Below are 25,356 nucleotides of genomic sequence, written 5' to 3'. Positions count from 1 at the left end.
GTGGTAAAAAACCCTAATGTGTCACTTCCCCGGCTAAATATAGTGAGTTTGGTATTAATAAAACAAATGTATCTTGCAGCAAAACAGTTGTGCTTGGTGCTTTGGTAATAGTGGTCAGTGAGTGTGGAAGGAAGTTGAAATAGACACTGATGCTTCAGGTATTCTTAATTAGCTACCATACTAGTTTCAAGATACAGGCCTGTAAGTCTTAGCATTGAAGTTCAGTTCTTAAAGAAACAAACTCCTCCCATAGACTGAAGCTCTTTCAATGTGGCTTGAGCAGGAAACTTATGGGCAAACAACGGATGGGTGGGTGGAGAAGGTTCTGAGAGTACAGGTCATATTCTCCAAGGGAAGATACATTTGTTTTATTAATACAAAACTCACTATATTTAGTCGGGGAAGGTGAGGACACAGTTGGGTTTTTTACCACCAATGTTTTCAAGAAATTTTTTGAGACAATTCCCTTTAAAAAACACACAACTGTTTTTGAGATACAAAAATATCTGAAGGAGGCACATGGTTTCATGTGAACAGGGCCTTCATCACGGTGAAATCTAGTAATGCTTGAATGGTGATGCCCATTTTGACTGGGCCTTTTTCCTCAAGGTTGTGATGGGGTAGATAAAGCTTTCCCTTGGGGAGTCCTAATTTTCAGCATGCATCTATAAAGTTTTCGACATTTCTTCTGTACGTGACCATGCTACGTTTGGAAACTGTGGGTGACGGAACATGGATTCTAGCTATGGAATAAAGGTGGAAGTGGTGTAAGGGTGGATGTGATTGACCAGATGGCAGAGGATAACCCCCCCTCTGGCCTCACATCTTTGGGCAGGCTGACCCTGAGTCTCATCTTGATGCTCTCATGGAGTTGTGCCACCAGTTCTTTTTTTTTTCCCTTCTCATCTATTCCATTTTTCCATTTTCTACTGAATTGTAAAGTTTGACTCTATAGATTCCAAATTTATCTGAGGTCTTAGAAATACTGATCAAGGCTTCAGGCCAAATGGAGCTATGCTATGTGTAGTAGGAGATATTGTAGGGGAATCCTCTCTAATCTCCTTCGGAGGGTGATGATTCCCTTTACTTTGCAATGTCAGATCATTTCACACACTGGAGATGTCTCCAACAATATTTGAACATTTAGTGTAGAATCTTGTAATTTTAAGACTTATGTTGATTTTATGGGATCAAGGTTTACAATACCTCTCTTAATTTGTTGGGATCTTGCAGCAAATATACTGCTTTTCATCAGTTGTTCACTCACTACTAAATCCACGTCCTGTTTTTTGGATGAACTTATTATCCCCACTGTTTGCCAGTGTGCATCCTCTTCTAGCCATAATAGTTCTTCATAATCTTCTCTCCTATCCTTAATACAGCTCATAAATTTTGAACGGAGAACATATGCTCCATCAGTAAGTTGGTCTTCTTCTCCTGAGTTGTCATTGTCACCCAAAAGGAAAGGCTCTGAATGAAATTCCTCTTTAATGGGGCTACGGTGAAGGTAGGAGTCCTCCTTGATAATCTGCTCTTCTTCCAATGATATCTGACATTAGCATATTAAGGCTAATGGCGTCTTCATCAGAAGGCTCTGTGGCAGATAACTGCTTATCTCCATGACTTCCAACACAAGAATCAGAATCCTTCTTGCTGTCTTCTACTTGCTGGTGTAGGTGGGGCCTCTCTATTGTATGCAGGTAAAAGGGGTTAACTGTCTTAATTTGGCATGCTTGTATGCTCAGATACTTGAAATGTACACTTTGCCCTTTGTGCAAATCTGTCCTGGAGAAGACTGCAAAGGATTATTTTCAAGCAGTAATACTCGGCACTGCATCATCTCTCTAAAATCAGAATCACCAGCACTTTATTGCAGGAAAAGCCCATCTTTAATGGCAGAAGATCTTAAGTTTTGCAGTAAAACTTTCAGGTAGTTTCTTCTGATATTGAGTTCCTGAGGTGATTTTAGTGGGCCTATCTGAAGGGGTAAAGCTGTGATCTCTTCACAGGTGACATCCAATTCCATTAACTGTTTGAGCTGACCTATCCTTCAGGCAGAGAACCAATTCTGTTTTTATTTGTCATTATGGCTTTGAGAGGCAGACAGGCAGGCAGGCAGGAGGGCCAGCAGTTGATTTCCACTGAAGCTCAAATTAAATCAGCACCTACAGATTAATGATGGCCTCAGGAATTACTTTGATAAAACTGAGAGAATGATTAAGAATTTCCAGTGATACAAAATGGCACAATTCCACTGGCACTTCAACCAGTCTGTTTTTAGATACATCTGCCTACAGTATGTCAGAGGGGTTATGCACTGGCACCATAGTCGAGGGAAATTCCTTCAACTTCCTGGCACTGGGGTTCAATTCCCAGGATTTAGCTGCACCTCCAGTGCCCACTCCAGATCCTGGTTCAAAGGCAGGATGAAGTATCCGCACTTCCCCCAGCTACCGCCTCCTCTAGCCCCACCTCTGGTTTCAGTAACTCTGTGGTGCTGACGTTGTTGCTGTTGCTGGTGGTGATGATAGGGGAGTAGAGTGGCTACTAGCAGGGCAGGGACCAAAGGTTGGGGTTCCTGTCCTGGCCTCGCTATCTTCTCACGGGCTCTGGGATTGGTGTTGGGTAGGGATTCTAGGCAAGAAGGGAGAAACTAATTCTTTATCACCACCTCTCACCACCCACCGGCCACTTTTAGCCTTCCTAATAGTTCTGGGAGACGATTTCAAAAGAATCATCATTTTCTAAGCCTTGGGTCTCTTTCCCTCACAACAGCAATTTAAAGGCATGGAGAGCCATTTGTAATTACACAGGAAAGGAATCCTAGGATTCAAGGCAATAATGTTCTTCTTGTTCTTTTCAAAATTCTTCCCAAATAGTTCAAGTTGATTTTAAACCAGATCTACCCCAAGCTGATCTCTGGAGTTACAACCGGCATTGAGTTTTAAAAAAATTCTGGAGCTCTTGTACCATTTAGTACTGAAAGTACCCCAAAGGGCAAGGCAGTGCTTTGGCAGTGGGTAACTTTGCTAATCAGGACTTGAGATGAATTTTCACTTTTTGAGAATAAGTATATCCTCTTGAAGATATATATGAAACATATCTCTCTTAGCTTACCAGGGGTGCTATGATGAACACCACATACCTTTTGGTTTATTTATTGGCTGACAATTTTGGAAGCCAGAAGTCCAAAATCAAGGCACTGGCAAGGGCATACTTTCTCCAAAGTCTGTTGCATTCTGAGGATAGCTTTCTGGCAATCCTTCATCACATGACGATCTCTCTCTCTGGCTTCTCCTACTTCTGGATTCCGCTGACTTCAGGGTGAATGCATCAGAATTTCCTCTTTATAAGGCCTCTACTTGTATGGATAAAGGCCAACCCTGATTCAATTTAGGTCAACTAGAAAGGTCTTTGAAGATTCTATACACAAGCCAGTCCATACTTTAATAATAACCGCTTCAAAAATCCTAGGTTCATACCCACAGGATCATAGATTAAGATCAGAATGTGTTTTTTTGTGAGGTATCTGATTCAATTCCCAACAATATCCAACATACAAAGTTAACTGATAATTTATCCTCCCTTTAATTACATTTGGTAAGGACTTTCATTACAAGTGGTGTGACTGTTAAATTCAATTCTAAATGCATATTTGTTCCTGAATGATCTACTCCAATTCCACCTCTCAATCATAAATATGAGTGCTGAGCATAGCATGAGAAAACATTCGTGAAAAATTTTGGAAAAGGAAGCTATGATTAATGCCATGCGTTAATTCACAACATTCAGATTGTCAAAGATAGCCTGTGGAGGAGGAGAAAGAGAATCATTTTTCAGGGCAGTTAAGAAAATGAAATGTCAATCCCTCCAAGGAAAGCAGTGTCATCATCCTTCACAGCAACCCCCTCCCTGTATTGGCCCACAATTATACGATTAATCAGTGGAGAGGCATGAAGCATAGGTACCTGCAGCTTTCATCAAGAGCTCTTCTCAAGCTTTTTAATTCAAAGTCAAATTTTAGGAATCCAAACAAATCATGTGGGCACTCAAATAGTTCTAAAATTACTATCAGGTATTAGAGAGGTGGTGGTACCCTTTGAAATTTCATGGAACTTCTCTTCACTCTAAATTCTGGGTGTTAGTAAGCTCTTTTTTTTTTTTCTTTAAGAACTCCCTGTTTTGTTTTGTTTCTTGGCTCTCCACCCACCCACCCATCCATCCATCCATTCGTCATCATCATTATCACCATTTAGTGGGAATCAGGGTAAATAGTTTATTTTATTTTGTTCAATCCTCACAACAACCTGTGAGATGGCTATAATCAGCACGAATCTATAAATGTGGAAGCTATGGCTCAGAGGGATTAAATAATGTGCTCAAAATCACAAATGAGCAGAAAAGCTGGGACCTCTGATCTTGAATTCCCAAACATACCTAAGTAATCACATACCACATAACTCCAAAAGAAGAAAAAACAGATTCTTGTCTAATAATGCAAAAGTAGTTATTGTGATAATCATCCACTTCAATGTGGGAGAATGAAAATATTTGACTGAGAATTTACTCTACTCAACTACTGCATCGGAAGCCATATGGGCTACACAAAAGTGGACCATATGCTCCCAAGGAGGCTACAAGCCAGCTTGAGGTGTACAGAATTGTATTTTCTGTTTACAAAGCACAGCTTCTGTGTTCTTTCTTTCAAACGAACTAAATTTGGATTTAATTCATATGCTCTAATCTCTTATCCTGTTGTCATTACCCACATCTAAATCTATCTACATTTCTTTCCTGTTAGTATTTTTGGTGTTGTAATCAGCTGTCTTGTTTTTTGCCCTGTGTTTGTTTTTTTCCTCTTCTGTAATTAATTTCAACCTTGGGAATGGAAAGACGCAGCAAAGATGATTTATTTCTCCTTGGCCTTTTCCATTTTTCTTCAGTTGCTGCTTCAACTCTCTTTACTGCCAACTTCGTTGAGTTAAGCTAAATATCAGGGAGAAGTCTCCCTTGTTTACCCTTTGATTCTGACACTTTTACGTGTTCTTACAAACACATTCTCCCCTTAATTGGCTATGGGGAAACTGTGCAGCATATAACGTATGCCAGGGTGTCTTTCCTGCCCAGATTCCTCCTCACACTGCCAGTATTGCTTGGTGCTAAGAGTTCCTTCAAGCAGTATTATCACAAAGTGGTGGGATTTCCAGTCCTGTCAGAAAACCACGTGACTTTGGATCTAATCTCCAGAAATATTGATTTTCTTACTTGTGAACTGGAGAAAATGATAGTTCACACCTCATATGGTGGCCCTGATGATTATATAATGTTATCATGGCACCTGACTCATTATTACCATTTAATAAATCTCACCTGTTATCATCATCATCATTATCACCACCACTACTACAACAATCAGCGTCTATCATCACTATCCTTGGAATTTATCCCAAGTCCCTTATCAGCCTAGGCCTACCTTTCCTCATCCAGACATCTCAGTGCTGTTTTTTTTTTTCTTCTCTCACCCTTCCTGTCTCACTGCATCTAAGAATTACCAGTCCAGTGTCTCAGATCTTCATAAGGATCATTTGCTACTAGGCAAATGAAAAGATGATAGAGGTTTGTCCCAGACAACCAGAAGGTTTAGATACTTAAACTGAGTGTGTGACGGGGGTTGCATGTGTGTGTTTGGGAGAGCTGCTGCTCTGTGGATGAGTTGTGATGAGAATTCCAGTTGGGAAATTGGCAAGTTGATGGGGAAGATATTACTGAATAAACAGGATCTCTAAGGTGCTTTAAATCACACCAGCTAATATGGAAGGCTGGTCCTGCTTTAATCAGATAAAAAACTAAATTCAATGAAAAATTCCCAGATATTTAATGAGTCTCATAGAAGATTCAGAATACAAGGAGGAATTTCTATTTACAACCCAGAATCCCACATTTACTCCTAAACTGTAATTTACAATAATATAGTAAATCCAATTTACTATATTGGATTTCTAATCACAGAATATAGTTATAGCCAACTGGAATCAATACCATAATGGGACCAATTAATATAATAATTGAATATCATTTTTTTTTTATTTTTAGCAGTAACTGTGAAGGAACTAAGGCAAAATGTTGATGCCTATCTAATCTTGGTGGGGAAAAGGCAACATTATTTTTGGAACTTTTTATAGCTTCAATAGTTTCACAATTAAAAATTTAAGAAGAAATAATTACATTTTCCCTCATAAGCCCCCAATGTCTCCACTAGCAATGTCTGAGAGTGTAATATTATGTCTTCCCAGAATAGTCATTTCCTTTTATTCCCTCAGAATTGGATTATTTAATTACTATACGTTTTCACCAAAATATTTTCAGATACTGATTTGTTTGAACTATTTTTCCAGATGTCTTCCTTGCTTACCAGCCAAATTTAGGAAGTGGTGGCAAACAAGCGTGGCAAGAACTGCATGTTTAACTGTTTTATGAGTACAGTGTAATAACAATATTGTCATTTTAAGTGTACTTTAATATTCTCTTGGGTTTTTATATTCTCTGTGCCACTGTCATTATTGGCAATGCTTTGTCTCTTCCTGCTCATTTAAGCTGAGACCTCTTACTATGTCCAAAGTTTAAATCACAGAATGTTCCTTTTGAACATTATTTATTTCAAAATAAAAAATATGTACAAATGTATCTGAAGATATATTTCAGGTACTAGAAAAAATTTCTCTACTTCTAAGACATGGGGAATGGCTTATGTACATATGAAAGATGAGAGGTATAGAAGTTTAAATTCAAATTAAGGTAATAAAGAATAAAACTAGTAGCTGACATTTACTGGGAGCTTACTATATCTCAGGCACTGCTCTAAGTGCATTTAATTTTTTTTAACAACTCCATGAGATGTGTATTACTATTCCCATTTTGTAGATGATAACACTGGGGCACAGAGAGGTTATCCAACTTGTTACATAGGTGAATCAAGTGGAGTCCAGTCTTTTAATTTGTACTGTGCTGAAATAATCCTTGGGCCAGGATTTGAATTCATTCACTTAAAAGGTTAGATTTCTACCAGTGTCATCATAACTTTGGCCTATGGGACTGATGCTATGTCTAGAAACAGAGTCAGGACTTTTTACTTCTCATTCTCACTTCAAGGAAAGGAGGATATGTTCCTGCCTGCCAGGAATGGTGCCTTTGGTCTAGGGCTTGGCATCCTCTGGGTGCTCACACTCTGCACTGAGCTCTGAATCTTCAGATGTGAAAGCTGAGTCATGGTGATGGTTTATAGAAGGAACATCAGACAGGGAATTCTGCAAAGTCTCTGGCAGACCTACAAGCGACTCTGATCTGAACACATGGCTCTGCATGTAGTTAAGGTTTCATGATTGCTCGTTGGGTTTTCAGGCAAGCAGCTCTTTTGAGATCACGAGAAGGAAACCGTGCACTTACGCAGTGCTTTGTGGTTTTCAAAGCCCCCTATCATGTAGGATCTCACTTGACCTTCCTCACATTGCAGTAGGCAGGCAGGAGCGGCATTATCATTTTCTACACTTTTTACAGAAACCTGAGGCTCAAAGGGGATAAATGACTTGCTAAACTCACAAAAGGTGGAGCATTTCAAATACAGAGTTAAATGAAGTCAGCCGCAAACACCTGTCAGGTTGTTCAAACCAGCAAAGTTTGTTTTTGTCTTTAGCTACAGGCAAACGATGAATTTGCAGAGAAATGAGAAAAGCAATAATCTCTTCATATCTCTGTTTTTATACATTCAAATCTCACTCACTACTCTCTGCCAATGAGCCAAGTGCTCTGAAGTGATCCAACCAATAAAGTTGGATAACACTGATAGGAATATGGCTGACATGGCAGGTTCCGAGTCCTCATCAGCTTCCAAGCTCTGCAATTTAAATGCGTCTTCTTGGATGACTCTACCCAATATGCAACAGCTTTTCAATATTTCTTCAGATGTCCTTTTTCCAGAAATTGTCATTTGATTTGGCCAACTTCAGAGAACTTGAATTTTCTGCACTCTTAAAAGGACAGTAAGTTTGGAGTTTTTTTTTTTTTCTTCCTTCCTATAATTGCATCAATACTAGCAAACTTTGCTTTATCACAACAGGGAAGTTCTTGAAAAGTTATCTTAAATGGAATCAACAAAAATGTGATTTGGGGCTTTCAAAGTGAAGAATGCTTTTATAAGAAATGTCACTGATGTTTGTGAGTTTATAATTTTGCAGTTGTCTTTATCACATCAGAGTACATCTTCGAACATGTGTGTACGGTGTGTATGTGAGTATATGTAATTTGTTAAGTACATACTAATAAATATTTTTCAGTCATTGCTCTGCGACCAGCATTCTCAAGTTATAAGTTGCAGCAGTTATGAGTAAGATTTGAAAGACTCAGTCAAAAACAGCTAAGATAGCCATTAAGAAAATTAATATGTATGCCTATCACTGTCACAGTAATTCAAAAGAATTGAATGTTTTCTTCACTTACTTTAATGGAAGAAAACATTTCATTACTTTTTTATTCTACTGGTAAAGAAGATGACAATTCTTTGGAAAGTGAGGTTATTAGAAAGCAGAAGGAGATTAAGGGATGGTCCTCATGAACCAAAATGAGTCATTTTTTATTGAGAACTATGAGTCATAGGTTTAAGAATCTTAATTTGATGGTGTAGAATTTTCCAATGGAATTAAGAAATATACTTGCTGTGTTTACACTGATGAAAACCCAAGTTATTAGATTATTTAGTTATAGCTACCTAGTATAGGCAGCTGAAAACAACAGAATTGCATTCATTGAGAGTCATTTCAGGACCCTGAAAGATGAAGAGGAAATCCCTATAGGAAAATGACTACTTTTCTTCAGTAAAGTACATTTACTTCTCATGGTTCTATGTGACCATTATGAAATATTTTCTAGCTTCCCTGGAGACAGACAATCCTGATGGCTTCATCTGGGAGTGAAGTAGTCTTGAAAACAGTTTTGCATGGCCCAGCAGCTCTGACAGCTGAATAACTGAGTGCAAGAATCCATTATTGGAGGGATTTGACCTTCTTGCTATTTGCTTTTCCCAAAAGTTAGTGATAGACACAGCTTATCCTGCTATTCTAGAGGATCTTATTTCAGAGATTCTGCCAAATTAGGTAGATTCAAATTAGTTAAGGATTTTAAGTCACAGAAACCTCAAAATTAGGTCACCAGGGATTGTACAGATTTCAAAAGTGGCTATTATAATTTCTAAATATGTATTTTAAAAATCTGTGCGAGGTAAGCTGACAATAGAGTATATACTAATGGATTTTTTTTAAAGGAATAGATAAACTGACTTAAAGCCCAAATCCTAACTAGCAAGCTTATCTTAGAAATTCAGAATTTTGTCCAAATGCATCAGTACAAAAAATTAGGACATATCTAAGAGTGCTGAACGCAACAGATTATATTTAGCAATTTTTCAGAATCTCCATGTACAAGGCATGGCGGAGGCTATGAAGGTGAAAAGCACCTATTTCCCTCACAGTGAGATAGGGGAAGACAAACACATACTACAGATAAGTCCAGTACAATATAAAAGTGTTATTACAAACATATCAAGTACTTTGGAAGGGTGGAAGTGGTTAATTCAATCTTGGGATCATCTACAAAAACTGTCCATATCCTGACTTTGGCCACATAGCTTCCACAGGTTATAATTCTGTTTAAAGGTTGACTTTGTGAAATGCTAGTCACAGGCTTAGAAAGTCACTTCCAATGGGTTCCAGAGCGCTCTTTCTGCTTCAACAGAGACTACAGAAGCGTAACTGAGGACACTGACAATTGTCAAAGGGTCATAACCCTGGGTATGTATCATAATTTTTTACAGTAGAGAAAGGAATGTTAATTTGAAAACTCTCCCCAGGGGTCATATGCCCCCTTTATTCCCATCACTGTCCTTTCATGGTAGGGTTTAAAATTTATTTTCTACTTTTATACCTAGATAAACTTGGCTTCTAGTTACCATTAGTCCTAGAATGACCTGTTTCACACAAAACACTTCTGCTAACATAATACTGATGACACCATTGATTCTGTGTCCTTGAGGTTTAATTATGGGGAGCTTCACCACTCAGTCTCCCTCTGCAAACATTAGAGAATGGAAACTAATTTGATAGTTACCTTAGGTTGAAAAGTTACAGGACATAGGCATAGCCATACTAAGCAAGGAATCCTAGGCCAAGCTGCTTTCCAGAGTTTCTAGATTCCATCCCACCACTAGCTGTCTTGTGTCTGATCATATACATTAAGTTCCACATTCAAATAATAGTGGGGACAGGAAAGAACCTGACTCCTTAACAAAAGCAAACTGTGTTGCAGAAAAATAAACTGCTGATGTAAATGTTTCAAAGAACTGACATTTTCAAAGTCAACCATTTTGGAGTCAATGGCTCTCTCTGGGAAGGTCCTCTGCCCTTGTTAAAGATGGAGTGAGTGCTCAAGCATAGGACCGTTCTGTGATGCCAGGTCATGTGGACCAGAGCCCACTCCAGCTTTTGCATAGAGAAATAAATTCTGGTAAGGGCCAGCTGGGGAGCAGACTGAGTAGTGCTTGGATCTTCCTGGGATGAGAGAAAGAGAGCAGAACAAATGCCAGCTGTTGGCAAGAAAATGTCCAAGGCTTGGAAATAACTTCCTCTTGCCATTCATGTCCTTGGCGCTAACATTGCCCCTCAAAGACGGCTTCTCCCTTATCTCTATCTCATCATCCTGTTCATCCAGAGCACTTGTCACTATCTAGAATCGATGCTCCTAGAGGGCAGAGACATCACAGAATTTGTTCACTGCTGTATCCCCAGCACCTAGAATATACCTGGCACGTGTATGTGCTCAACACATTTTTGTTGAAAGGATAAAATATAGATAGAGTTTTATGTGGTTTTTAAAAGGCATAAGAGTTAAGAGATACAGTTTCATCACTAATCAAGAGGGGAAAAGTGCTTATTCAAATACCTCCCTCTCCTGAATACCTCTTTTCTTACTCTATTCACTTGCTAGCAAATACGATATAGCTCCTAGGGGAACACACTCTTTCTGAGAAATCCCTGTGGTTAAGGAGAGACTACTGATGAGCATGTGCCAAGCTTATGAATGGACTGGAGATAGGAAAAAGGCTGAAATCATCTGGCTTAATGGAAACATTAGAAAAGAATTGAAGAATGGCTCCACTGCCATTAAATGCAGACTTTGGGTAATTCATTGGTTTGCTCTTCTGTTGGGTGTGCATAATAGTACTTACCTCACAGATTGTCTTGAGATTAGATGAGATGACACATGTAAACCCACTCAGCACAGTGCTTGGTTCAAAGTAGCTACCTGTTGGATATGACCTTGTGTGACATTGGATAGCTACATCATCTCTGTGCACCTCAGTTTCCATATCCGTAAAAGACCAATAAGTCCAATTCATGGGGATGTTGTGAAGAATGAACAAAACAGCACAGGATAACCGCTTATGAGCTAAAGAGTGCCACTTAGGCATAAGCTTCCCCAAGAGCTAAGTGACTATGTCAGTCTCTTTATCAATAAAAAGAGGACATCATCTCCATCAACTATTCTTCACTGTGAAGACAAAATGCAGCAACATAATTTGGGAAAACGCTTTGTAAAAATGAAAAGCATTATGAAACGGCCTTTTACTCATCACCATCATCAGTATCCTAATGATGGCCACAACGACTCTGGTGGCAGCTCAACCTAATATAGCCTTGGCCCTGTTAAGAACCCACATGACAATACTCTCTCAGACAAAGAGATGAACTTGCTGATGTGGAAAGTATAAAGAATTAATGCTGGTTCCTTCAGCTCCTGAAGCTTGTATTCCATCACAGACTGGAAAGTAGTATCTTAATAAATATTTGTTCAAAGGAAAGGATTAAGAATTCACTCTCAAAAATTTAGCCCGTGGGCGGGCCACGGTGGCTCAGCAGGCAAGAATGCTTGCCTGCCATGCCAGAGGACCTGGGTTCGATTCCCGGTGCCTGCCCATGTTAAAAAAAAAAAAAAATTAGCCTACTCAGAAAGTATCAACAGGGAAGTAACGTTACGAAGATAAAATCTACTTAACAACTCTGCTACTGTGGGTTTACATACCTTCTTGGATCCTCACTTCCAACACTGCCCCCCTGAGTCAGGGGGCCAGGGGTGACTGGGGGTAGGGAGTGGGCAGGGGTCCAGGCGTTAAATACAAAATAAAAGTGCAGCAGCGAAGAGGGTGAGTAACCACATACAGGCCCCAGACCCAGGGCAAAGACACAATTCTTTATCTGAGGCTTCTGTGGTAGAAGCCAGAGTAAAATTTTCTTTTTTATGATTTGTAAAAAGAAGTGACTTCCTTAGCCAATAAATAAGTGGACACAACTGGGAGGCTATTTACCCATTTTTGTATTTACCTATTTACAGAAACGACAGCTTTCAATTCTTTCAGAAGCATCTATTTACATATAAACGGGATAATTGCAATGCTAGCAGAAGCCATTCCTGTCACTATACAAAGCACTTTTACATATTGATTAAAACATGGATAACACTACTTAGAAATTTAGCAAGGATAATTTTAGTTCCTTAAAAATACAGTCTATTTCAGACTTCAATTAATTAAGATGATATTTCCTCTGAATTAATGCAAATAAGTAACCACATATCTCAGTATAGGCAGGCTCTACTTGTCTATTTACATAGTGGAATGAACTAGAGGAGAGTCAAATGAGAATAATAAGTATTTAATTCGTTCTGGTATGACTGTATTATCAGAAGCCTGCAAACTAGCTTTCATCAAGGGGGATCAATTTAAAGATACATCTACAAGTCTTAACTAAAGCACTTAATGATTCAGTTGTATCAAAACCTGAAACGGAGAGAGTAAAATATGGAAACTTCTGTAATTAACTCTCAAGTCAGCTCTAATGAAGAGTCACAAAAAGAATGACTGAGGGCGGGCCGCGGTGGCTCAGCGGGCAAGAGTGCTTGCCTGCCATGCCGGAGGACCCCGGTTCGATTCCCGGCCCCAGCCCATGTAAAAAACAAACAAACAAACAAAATATAATAAAATAAGAAAATGTTTAAAGATGTTTCCCTTTCTTCCTCCCTTCCATCCTTCCTTCCTTCTGTCTTTCTTTCCTTCCTTTAAAAAAAAAAAAAAAAAAAAGAATGACTGAAAGGAATTAAGTAGTCTGCAAAAGACAGAAAGAAAAGTTATTCCAAAAATAAATTTAAATGGAAAGAAATGCCTTAACATGCTACGTACATATACTAACAAAATAACATAGTCCCGGTAGGGAAAGTATTATTATTGTAATATACATCCACTTATCATACTATAGGTATGTGACTTGGAAACATAAATATATCTGGAGGGCAGATGATAATAGTTGTTTTCAGTGGGAGGGAACAGAAGAGAGAGTATTTTTGAGCTTCTATAGGTAAACAAACATTTATTCAGCACTGGGTATGGGTCAGGCATTGGGAGTGGTGCTGGGGATAAGAAGGATGAATAAAATAAGGTTACTAATTCCCTCAATGAGCTCATTGGGAAGGATGGACACATAAACAGATAATGACAATACTCTTCAGTCACTCCAATAAAGAGTGCAAAGACGTAGCTGCACATCTGGCCACAACGGTGAGATGCCATTAGGAAGAAAGCTGGGCAACCCCAGGAGTATAAAACTAAGTTGTATTATTAGGCATGTGAATACAATCCCCACCCTACAACAGTAGATCCTATGAGTCACAAAAGCAGGCATTTATTATTCATATGCTTTTAAAACAAGAGGTCTGACTGAATACAGTGATTTTATTTCCCAATATTGATAAGAAACAAAAAAGATGCAGCAATATGACTGATCTCTATTTCAAGTCAAATGAAGGGAACTGAAAAAGTGTTCTTTACACCCCATAAATCATATTAAGACATTTAGATCACAAATGGAGGAAACTACCTTATGAAGATGTTGCTGTTTCTGAGAAAGACTTGTGTGATTTGACTCAACAAATTAATTCCATGTTTTCAGATGTGCCAAGGTCTCACCTCAGAATACAGTTCATTGTGAAGCTCTGCATTGGCATCTCTTGACCAAACACATCTATATGGTTCATGAAACAGTTCTAGGCAGAGAAACGGCATCCCATATGATAAAATTTAAGGAGTGATTTGATGTATGGGCACTGCCCCGGTGGCTGGGTACGGAGATCCTGCTTTTAGCAACAGTGAAACACAAGAAAGGCTTGCTCCAAACTATGAGAGAAACAATCCTTCCCATGGAGTGAAATTATCTCCATGTGTGCTTGCAAAGGATGTCTGAAGCAGCTTCTGCAAGCCGAAAGGGTACCTGGAAGAGTATTCCATTCAATAACTATTAGAAAATACTAAGTTCTATCAAAGCATTCACATTACCCATCACCTAACAATCCTGAATGCATGACAGAAAGGTGTATGTTATGCCTCAGGACACTCTGGCATTTATTACAATAGTCTAGCTGAAATGTTGTAATTACAGTATTATAAATACAATATGTTCATTACAAAATAAAGTTTCTGCTTTAACTCTTTGCATTTCATCATTCCTGTGTCCTAACCAATTTCCTGTACTAATAAGTAGCAGAAACCTAGAAATGATCCCTGCCAATACAAAGTTGATGGGGAAGATTTTTGGTAATCACAGAAATATTTACAAAATTTTGTTATACTAAATATCTGTAAGGAAAAGTGTAGAGGGTTATGAGCGCACCTGCACCTATCAGGGGATCCTAACCTGGTTAAATGGGACTGCAGGAAGTCTTCCTTGATGTTTAGGCTGAGACCGGAAGAGTGACAATGTGTCCAGGCACAGAAAACAGCACATGGAGCAGTGCCTGCCTCATGGAAGCTCTCCAATAAGCAGGTGTTTTCATTAATGGTGAAAAGCATGTGCTAAAGTCTTTTGCTAAAGTTGATATGCAGCCTTCATGATTATGATTACAAAACTGACCTCCCTGGAAGTTTCCATTTATAAGAAGAGGTATAGCACAGAAACCTTTGGGGAGCCGTTTCACACTGAGAATCAATTTCCAGCCTTCATTCCATTGGAACAACTCAGTCACAGGAAGCTGGCAAGAGAGTTCTGAAGGTGTTCTCCAGAACTGAGAGCTTGTAAGGAAAGGTAGCAACCCTGGAAGGGGATTTAGTCAGAGGTGAGCCATATTCAATGGAACCCAAATAAGAGTCCCTCGCCCCTCCCCACATATAACACATCTTTCTTTCTATTTTAATTTACCAAACCAATTATAAAAGATTTGTCCAGAAAGCAAAAGCGTACTCTTACTTAGGTGGGTTTTCTGAGCTAGCTTGTTATACCACATGTAACAGGGCTCAAAATAGAACACATTATAAAATAATATTTCTTTGGGTTAATTGGCTCCTTTACCTTCACACTACATGTTATAAGTTTTATTATTCTTGAATACCAAGTGAGACAATGGTATTGTGTAATAAAGTCTGTATTCTGAGATATGCTTGAGGGGGTGGTTTTTCTAGCTATCAAAACAATAATTAATCTATTACCCTAAAGGCTACCACCGGCATCTGAAATTTTTGATTCCTTAAAATTGATATATAGATTTTTGTTTTACAATTTCATAGAGAGCAACCTGAGAAAAGTAGAGTCATTTTTTTAACTTAGAAAACTAGCGTATGAGACTCTGACTCACTAGGAAACCACGTGTCGTATATATTCTTATAGTCCTCTTGCTCAACCCTGGTTCTCCCGTAGTAGCAATTCTCAGAATGGAGGTGGTCACTGTTACTATTCCTAGTGAATCTTCTCTCCCTTCAACTGGTACACATGAGGGATGATGATGAGTGCAATGAGGGAATTTGACTCTGGAAAGGGAGTGGAAAGGGTCAGATGTGGCTGCCTAAGTAGGAGTAAGGTTATTACTATTCTTCGTGTGCCATGTCTGGCTTCAGAGAGAGATCTAGGGATGGCATGGTGAACTCCGTGAGGGCAAGGACCACATGTTACTTTTGTTTCACTATCTCTAAGGCCCCTCATAGGGCTTGGCACACTAGAAACACCCACTGAATAAATGAATAAATTTGTTGAGCAGGTAGATGGAGAAGCAAGGGGAGCAGAGTTTCCTAGCTGAGGTTCTAGAGGAAAGTCACCAACCCAACAAGAGCAGTCCATGATGTTGTTTTGACCTAAACTCCTGTCATCTAGATGTCCTTTTTATGTTAATCACTGAATATTTAATTTCTGGTAAAATCTTTTTTTTTTGCATGGTCAGGCACCAGGAATTGAACCTGGGTCTCCGGCATGGGAGGCGAGTATTCTGTCACTGAGCCACCATAAAATAAACTATTTTAAAGACAGAATTTCCTGTAAACTTTAAACGCTGCTTCCTACCATCAGTGTAATCTTCATACTGTCAAATCTGATTTTATCACTCTTCAGCTTAAAACCTTCAGGGCTCCAAATTGCCTACTGGATATAGTCTAAACCTCTGCCTTGACAGAGTTTAAAAGAGCTTCCATGATCTGGAACCTACCTATTTCTCCACATTTCAACTGCCTCCATGACCTGACTGCAAATAAACTGAGCTACTTATAGCTTCCAGAAGTGGGCCATTTCATGGTGCCCTAGTCTACTTGTTTCATTTACATTCTTCATTTTGCCTATCAGTTACATATTTAACCATCTCATAAAACTTAACTCTGAAAACATTCCTGACCTCATCTTTTTTTATGCCTCCATACATTCTTCTATTATGGCATCCATAAGAAATCATTGCGTTGGTTGGTTTACATGGATATTTCTGCATTCCAGACTGCAAGAACCATACATGCATATTCATTTCTATGTCCCAAGCATCTTTCACAGTATCTGGTATATGGTAAATGTTCACTAAAAACAGACTAAATGAAGGAATAAATGAATAAGTCAATGAACAATTCTAATTCTCCCTTTATTATTTTTGGCACTCACAACAGGGACAATTTCTCTCTATCTGTCTGTTTCACAACCATACATATTACTCTCCCAATTTTATATCTCTGAAATGGAGAAAAACATGCTATTTAATCTTTCAACAGGGTGCATTTGGAAAAAAGCGTCATTTAACATTTCTATTTCTAGAAATGCCTATTGCCCCTCTCCAGTAGTTCTTTCGCAGTGACTCATTGAGGCTGGTTTAATGTGCTCACCTTGAAGGGTTTGTATAAAACACTTCGCATTGCGTATCATACAAGAAACACATCTGTTTAATGAGCCAATCACTTTTTAAAAGTTACTACACCATCTGTTGTTGACTCCTTTCTATAAAAATGCAGTGATTAGACAAAGGTAATTTTTAAATATGAAAGATGTGTTCACCCACTGGAAATTTTAAAGAACACTTAAAGTAAATTCCTCTGAAAAGAATCCATGCCTTTCCAACTTTTAAGAAAGCAGATCTAGGTGGAGTGGGATATAATAGAAAAAAATGCATTTTACTTTGTTATCTCAAATGTCTACTTTACAATACTCTCTACAATTAATTATGTCTTGAGGAGAAAGGATAATTTGTATACCATATTATCTCTTTTTTAAAAAAACAGATTAGAAATAAAAGGTGTGAGTACAGGTGACATCAACGAGAAGAAATGTGTGGGTGGAAGTGGCAAATGAATTATAGTAACTGTTTTCAGCACCCTAAAATGGGAGAAACAGGTGTAAATAGAAGAAATAATGTCTAATCTTCTCTATTTTGCTTTTCCAACCATCCATAGCTCCCTTTTCTTTCTAATAGAACTGCTCAATCCTTATGTTTTCTTAGGTTCAAGTTCAACACATCTCTTATTTACCCCTTCTGAATGAATATAAACGAATTTTATTTCCATGGTTCACTTTCCCCATATTTTATGTATGTTCTGATATCCTAATTCAGACTTTCATTCTCTTTACTTTTAAAATTAATTCTCAGTGACTGACCCTCTACATCTGTAATTATCACCATGAAAGTTCTGAATATCATTAAACTCTTCTCATTGACTATATTAACTCCAAGGTAATTTGATTAATTCGGCAAGGCCCTCACAGATACAGTTTTAACATTCCTCAGAATTTGGGCATTATAAGTTTTTGCACCAACTAGATCTAAAAGATAAACGGAATCTTTAGGGACCAGACAAAAAGGCTATTTTCTCCCACTGCAAGATTTTAAGTAATTTTATTAAGCTTTAAAAAGTGCATTGTAAATTGTTTTCCCCCAAATTATAAACAGTATTCCTCTGTATCCCTCCGTAGTTCTAGTTTAATAAGTTTTCATTTTTATGGAGCGTGTGTATTTTCAGGGCTCAACCAAAGGTTTTTCACTTGGGACAACATAATGACTTGGGGAGAGTAAAATTACAGAACAATAAAGCCTGCTAAAACCTTGCCTGTGTAAAGTCTCCTGCTCTCTTCAACACTTATGAGGGACAATGCCATCACGTTAATTTCTTTTTAGTGACTTATCCAACTCCCATCATTAGCTCCCATATTCAAATAGAGTTGGTTATAAATAAAAAGATCAGGGGAACAGAGGGAAGGACGAAGAGTCTCAATGCAGAGCTTGACTGAAGTTACTCATGGTAAATGCCAACCTTTTCCTTCAGAGGATCAAAGAGTTGGTTAAAAGAAGGTTTTCTTGGGTAGAATCATTTTAGTCCTAGGCCTCCCTGTTATGCAAATTGGTCCTGGTGGGAGTCACCACATGTCACAAAAGGCTGTGACAGTCCCATGACACGGGGGAGACAGAGAGCAGACAGTAAATGGAGGAAAAGAAGAAAAAAATTGAAGAATACATAAGAGTATTGGGGGTTAAGAAGGATAGAGCCAGAGGAGAACAGAGAGAACTAAGTGCCAGTCATGGTAGAAAGCCACAAGGACCTCAGCTCCAACTACGGGATTGCAGTGGGATAGGATGACCACATGTGTGCGTGAGGCTTTAGTGAAAACAAACATAAGACCAAAAAAATCCTAGATGTCTCCCTGCTCAACACTTCTAGTTGACCTAGGTTAGTTGAGTTCATTGTGCTGACTTCTGTTTATTCTGTGGACCACTATGACCAGTAAGTTCTTCCTTGGAAGGGTCACTAGATAGTGATCCCTTTCTTATTTTGATGATTTCTCGGCTTTACTGTGTCTTTGAAGTGGTAATATGAACATTTTCCCTTAAGGAAATGTATTCTTTCTGACTCTCCACTAACAAATTCATTTAGAAAAAAAGATGTCTTCTTCTTTTTCATTTACCATATTCAAGAATCTATACTAGAATTCAGTGAGACTTTCTTCACTTGATTAGTATTCCAATTTGATATATAACAACTGAAGTCCACCCCTAGAGAATGACCTGCAGGTTGCTTTACATTTAGAATATACTTCAGTAAATTACCAGGCGATGGAATAAAATTCTGTCAAAACTTTATTAATAAAGAGGAAGTGATCTCTATTTAACTGTTTGACTGAAAGGAGGAAAAGGGATGTTTGCAATGTTTTAGTTTGGATCAACCTTTTTTGGGGGCAGTATTAAAACCTCAATTATCGGGCTCTCGCTGAAATAGCTCCACAGGTGCCAGACCAGCTAGTCAATTATTTAAAATTTTTAAACTGCTTTTATTAAAAAGTATACTAAATGTATACTAAGTATACTAAATGCAAGGATCCTTAGCAAAATATTAGCAAATTGATTTTAACAATATATAAAAGGAGAATATATTATGACCACATCAGGTTTATGCCAAGGAATGCAACGTTGGCTTAACATTCAAAAACCAATCAATGTAATGCAACACACAAACTAAAAAATAAATACCACATGATAATTTCAATAGACGCCAAAAAAGCATTTCACAAAATTCAATATCCCTTCATGATAAATACTTCCAGCAAAACAGAAAAGGAAGGGACTTCCTCAACCTCTGAAAAAGGGTCTATGAAAAACTCATAGTTCACATTATACTCAGTGGTGAAATACTGAATACGTTTCCCCTATAAATAGGAACCAGGCAAGGATGTTCACTCTCACCACTTATATTCAAGTGGAGGTCCTACTAAGTGCAGTAAGGCAATGCAAATAAATAATTGTAATAGAGAGTGAGAAGAAAGGTAGAGCAATCATTATTAGAACAAGTAAATTTAGTTAGCTGGTAGGATATAAGATGAGTATACAAAAATTAATGGTGCTGTTTATATTAGCAATAAACTATCAGAAAATTGAAATTAAATAATAATTCCACTTATGGCAATGAAAAACACAAAACATTCACGAATAAGTTTTTAAAAGATGTACAAATCTCTCCATTAAAAACTACAAAATGATACTGAGAGAAATTGAAGACTAAGCAAATGAAGAGACATACCATGTTCTTAGATCAGAAGACTTACATCAATTTTCCCAACTGGTCATAAATTCAATGCAATTTCAATCATAATACCATCAAGGCTATCTTCAGCAAAAGTGAACAAGCTGATTAAAAAATGCACATGGAAATTAAAGGATCGAGAATATCTAAAGCGATCTTGAAAAAGAGGATCAAAGTTAAAGGACTTCAATACTTGATGTATTAGTTAGATTCAGTTGTCAACTTGGCCAGGTGGGCATACCTAGTTTTGTTGCTGCGGACATAAGCCAATGGTACGTGAACCTCATCTGTTGCTAATTACATCTACAGTCGGCTAGGAGGCGTGTCTGCTGCAATGAGTGACATTTGACTTAATTGGCTGGTGCTTAAATGAGAGAGCGCCACGTAGCACAGCCTAAGCAGCTCGGCATTCCTCATCTCAGCACTTGCAGCTCAGCCCAGGCCTTTGGAGATGCAGAAAGAAGTCACCCTGGGGAAAGTTGCTGGAACCCAGGGGCCTGGAGAGAAGGCCAGCAGAGACCATCCCATGCCTTCCATGTAAGAAAGAACCTCAGATGAAAGTTAGCTGCCTTTCCTCTGAAGAACTAACAAATTAAATCCCCTTTTATTAAAAGCCAATCCATCTCTGGCGTGTTGCATTCCGGCAGCTAGCAAACTAGAACACTTGACTTTTAAACTTAGCATAATGCTGCATTAATGAAGACAATGTATACTAGCATAAGAATAGGTGAATAGATCAATATAACAAATAAACGGAATAATAATGTTCTATAAAGATATAGAGCCACACTGATGTAGTCATTTGCTTCAGACAGAGATGATAAGATAATTAAACGGAAAAACAATCCCAAGAAATGATATTGGCAACTACTGGAAATATACATAGAAAAAAGTGAAACTTACCCTACACAAAAATTAATCTAAGATGGATCATAAACCTAAATGTAAAAACTAAAACTATACAAGAAGATATAAGAGAATAACTTCACAGCCCAAGGGTATGAATGATTTCTTATCCAGGGTGTAAAATAATAACTGTAAAAATAAAAAATGATAAATTAGTTATCATCAAATAAAAACTTTTGTTCACTAAAAAACACCACGAAAATGAAGAGGCAAGCCAGACAATGTGAGAAAATATTTTCAAAATACACATCTGATGTGTCAGTTTAAAACTATTACATACCTAGAACAGCCATGTTTTAATCCTGATCCAGTCTTGTGGGGGTAGCCATTTCTTTCAATCCTGATTCAATACTGCAAAGCTGAAAGTTTTGATTAGATTATCTCCACAAAGATTTGGAATGCCCAACTGTGGGTATGGCCATTTGGTTAGATGGAAATGTGACCTCTATACTGGAGAAGAAATCTCAGAAGCAGACTCTTGGAGAACAGTTGCTTCAAAGCTGACAGAGACACAGTTTGGAGATGGCTGGAGTGCCAACAGAGAGAACAGATGCAGAACACAGGCAGAGCCCAGTGGACATCACAATGTGCTTTCCTGTGAGATGCTAAGCAAGGCAGAACCCAGAGCTGTGTCCTGGAGGAGCAAAGTGAAGGCCCACAGAGGCTTAGAGAGAAAACCACAGGAAATAGAGGCTGAAAGCATTGAAACCCAGGAACAAGGGACCAGCAGAAGCCAGCCATATGCCTTCCCAGCTGACACAGGTGTTCTGGACTGCATCAGCCTTTCTTGCATTAAGGTAACCAACCTCTTGTTGATGCCTTAATTTGGACATTTTCATGGCCTTAGAATTGTAACTTGTAATTGATTAAATTCCCATTTTAAAAGCTGTTCCCTTTCTGGTATGTTGCTTTCTGGCAGTATTAGCAAACTAATAAACTGACAAAGGACTTGTATAAAAATCTCCTACTACTCAGTGATAAACTAGCAAACAACCCAATTAAAAAATGGGCAAAAATTTGAATAGCCACTTCACAAAAGTGAAGATACAATGGCCAGTAAGCACATGAAAAAGTGCTTAGGATCATTAGTCTTTTGGGATTTACAAGATAAAACCACAATGAGGTACCACTATACGCCCATCAGAATAGGTAAAATTAAAAAGACTGACAACACAAAATTCTGGCAAAGATCTGGAGCAAACAGAACTTTGATACACTGCTGATAGGAGTGTAAATTGGTAGAACCACTTTGGGAAGAGTTCTGGCACTTTCTCATAAAACTAAGTGTATGCATAGCACATGACCCAGCAATTTCACTTGTAGGTTCAGATCCTCAAGAAATGAAACATGTCTTTGAGAAGACATGTTGAAGAATTTTCCACCGAAACTTTATTCAAAATATTCCTAAATCAGAAATTACCTAAATATCCATTAGCAGGAGAATGAGTAAATAAACTGGGTAAATTCATATACTGGCATACTACCTAAAAATAAAAAGAAGTGAACTACAAAACACAACAGCATGGATGAATTTCAAAACTGTAATATCTAAAATAGTATATACTATATTATTCAGTTTATATGAAGTTTCAAATCTGTGATGGGAAAAAATGGAACAGTGGCTGCCTACGAGGACAGGGGTAGGAATTGACAGGGAAGAGTATGAGGGATCTTTCTGGGGTGAAGGAAATATTCCATATTTAACAGGTGTTTGAATTACAGGAGTGTATGTATTTGTCAAAACTCACTGGATGGTGCACTTAAGATGTGCACATTACACCAAAATGGAATACTGAACTCTATAATGATATGCATGTTGAAGTGCTTAGGACTAAAGGTCACTGATGTTTGCAAGTCACTTTGATATACATCAAAGATAAGATGGACTGGTGGATGGTTAGATGAACAGATAGGTGATAAAGCACAAACTTGTTGACAATTTTAGAATCTAGGTGATGGGCACATGGGTGACCACTATGTAACTCAACATTTTATTTCTGAAAATTTTCATAATAAAATATTTAGAAAAAGAAAAATAAGAATATGCTGCACTTGTCATCTGTGGTAGACTATACCCCTAGGCCTTCATAAATGGTTACCAACAATTTCCGTATATTTGTGCTTCACGGGAATCTGACCGGTTAGCTAAACGGAGCTCATTAAGCATGAAAATGCTCTCAGAACTTATTTTCATTAAAGGTGAGTGTTTTAATTTTTATATGTCTCCTGATGTTCTTTTTAGTACTTGGATACTTCAGCTTTTCAATTTAGGAATACATATTGAAAGGTCTTTTATTTACAACACAGAACCTACCTCAATAGCCACCAATATGAGTAAGAACTTGTCTTGGTTTGTTAACTGCTGGAATGGAATATACCAGAAATGGAATGGCATTTCAAAAGGAAATTTAATAAGTTACAAGTTTATAGTTCTAAGCCTATGAAAATGCCCAAAATAGGACATCCAGGGAAAGATACCTCAATTCAAGGAAGGCCAATGGATCTGGAACACCTCTGTCAGCTGGAAAGTCACATGGCTGGCATTTGCTGGTCCCTTACTTCCGAACTCTGTTGCTTTCAGCCTCTATTCCTGATGTACTAAAAAGAACATCAGGAGACATATAAAAATTAAAATACTCACCTTTAGTGAAAAGTTCTGAGAGCATTTTCATGCTTAATGAGCTCCATTTAGCTAACCAGTCAGATTCCTGTGGCGCACAAATATATGGAAATTGTTGGTAACTATTTATGAAGGCCTAGGGGTACAGTCTACCACAGATGACAAAGTGGGGGTTTCTCACTTTGCTTCTTCTGGTCTGGCTCGCATCTCCTGGCTTCCCTAGGCTCTCTCTAGGTTTTGGCTTGCTTAACATCTCATGGGAAAGCATATGGCAACATCTGCTGGGCTCCAAGTATTTCCAAACAACCGTGTCTCTGTTCTCTGAAGCATCTGTTCTCCAAGCATGCGCATCTGCTCTCTCTGTACGCTCCGAGCTCTCTCCAAAATGTTTCCTCTTTTAAAGGACTCCAGTAAACTAATTAAGACCCACCTGGAATGGGTGGAGTCACATCTCCATCTAATCAAAGTCATACCCACAATTGGGCAGACCACATCTCCATGGAGATAATCTAATCAAAACTTTATGCCATACAACACTGAATCAGGATTAAAAGAAACAGCTGCCCCCACAAGACTGGATCAGGATTAAAACATGGCTTTTCTGGGGTGCATAATAAATTCAAATCGGCACAGTACCTCATTACAAAGAGCTGAGTTTTGAATTATAAATCTTGCAATCAACCGGTAAGGAGACCTAACTCTCAACAAGAGTCATACCACACCATGGGAGCAGGTTCTACTTCTAGGTTTGCGAGACAGTCAGCGTCTGTCCAGGAGCGTAGGCTCTCTATTTTGTTTGTTACTATATACCCAGGGCTAATACACGGTAAGTGCTCAGTACTTATTTATTGTATCGAATTGACTCACTAGCTGCTTTGTCTGGGACTTTAGGAAATGGAGGTTGAGAAAAGCTGTGCGATATCCACCATATGTTAAGATCAACAATATAGTTCAGCCAACCGGAGCTCTGAAATGCTTCCATAATACATTATTATACATCCTCATACACTTAGTCAAATAATGAGGAAACTAGTGGGCAACCCTTAAAATCTAATTAGGACACTGAAGATATAATTCTATTTTAAGCTTCCACTGACTACTGTTAGTTGTATCTCAGTTGGCTCTTATTTCATCTGCCTATCTGATAATCTATTAATCCCAACTCTCTTCAGGGTCACACCTAAAATCTAAAGTGAGAAGGATACAGTATAGAGTGATCCTTACTGGTGGACGGACACTGTCAAGTAGCCACCATCATGCCAAGGTTTGGCAGAAGCGTGGGTTGTGTTTCAAAAATGCATGCTTAGGATTGGACACCAGGAAAGCTGAAGAAAGGCTGACAGTGCAAAATAGGAGAATATAATACATTACAAAGCGACATGATATATAATATGATATAACTTAATATACTATCCATCCTTTTAAGGATTAAAAA

The 25,356-nt window shown here is 38.2% G+C and overlaps 1 protein-coding gene and 1 pseudogene across 4 annotated transcripts in view; both read right to left on the bottom strand.

The window, feature by feature from the left end:
• The window catches only part of LHFPL3 (LHFPL tetraspan subfamily member 3), a 565,071-nt gene that overhangs the window by 278,029 nt on the left and 261,686 nt on the right, over positions 1-25,356 (bottom strand). The gene's annotated exons all lie outside the window — the stretch shown is intronic.
• LOC143679208 (leucine-rich repeat and calponin homology domain-containing protein 1 pseudogene) lies at positions 25-17,245 on the bottom strand (annotated as a pseudogene).

This window comes from Tamandua tetradactyla, chromosome 1, assembly GCF_023851605.1.
Source record: "Tamandua tetradactyla isolate mTamTet1 chromosome 1, mTamTet1.pri, whole genome shotgun sequence".
Classification (NCBI taxonomy): domain Eukaryota; kingdom Metazoa; phylum Chordata; class Mammalia; order Pilosa; family Myrmecophagidae; genus Tamandua; species Tamandua tetradactyla.
Note: the sequence above shows the minus strand (reverse complement) of the source record. Positions and strands in the feature narration are given on the sequence as shown.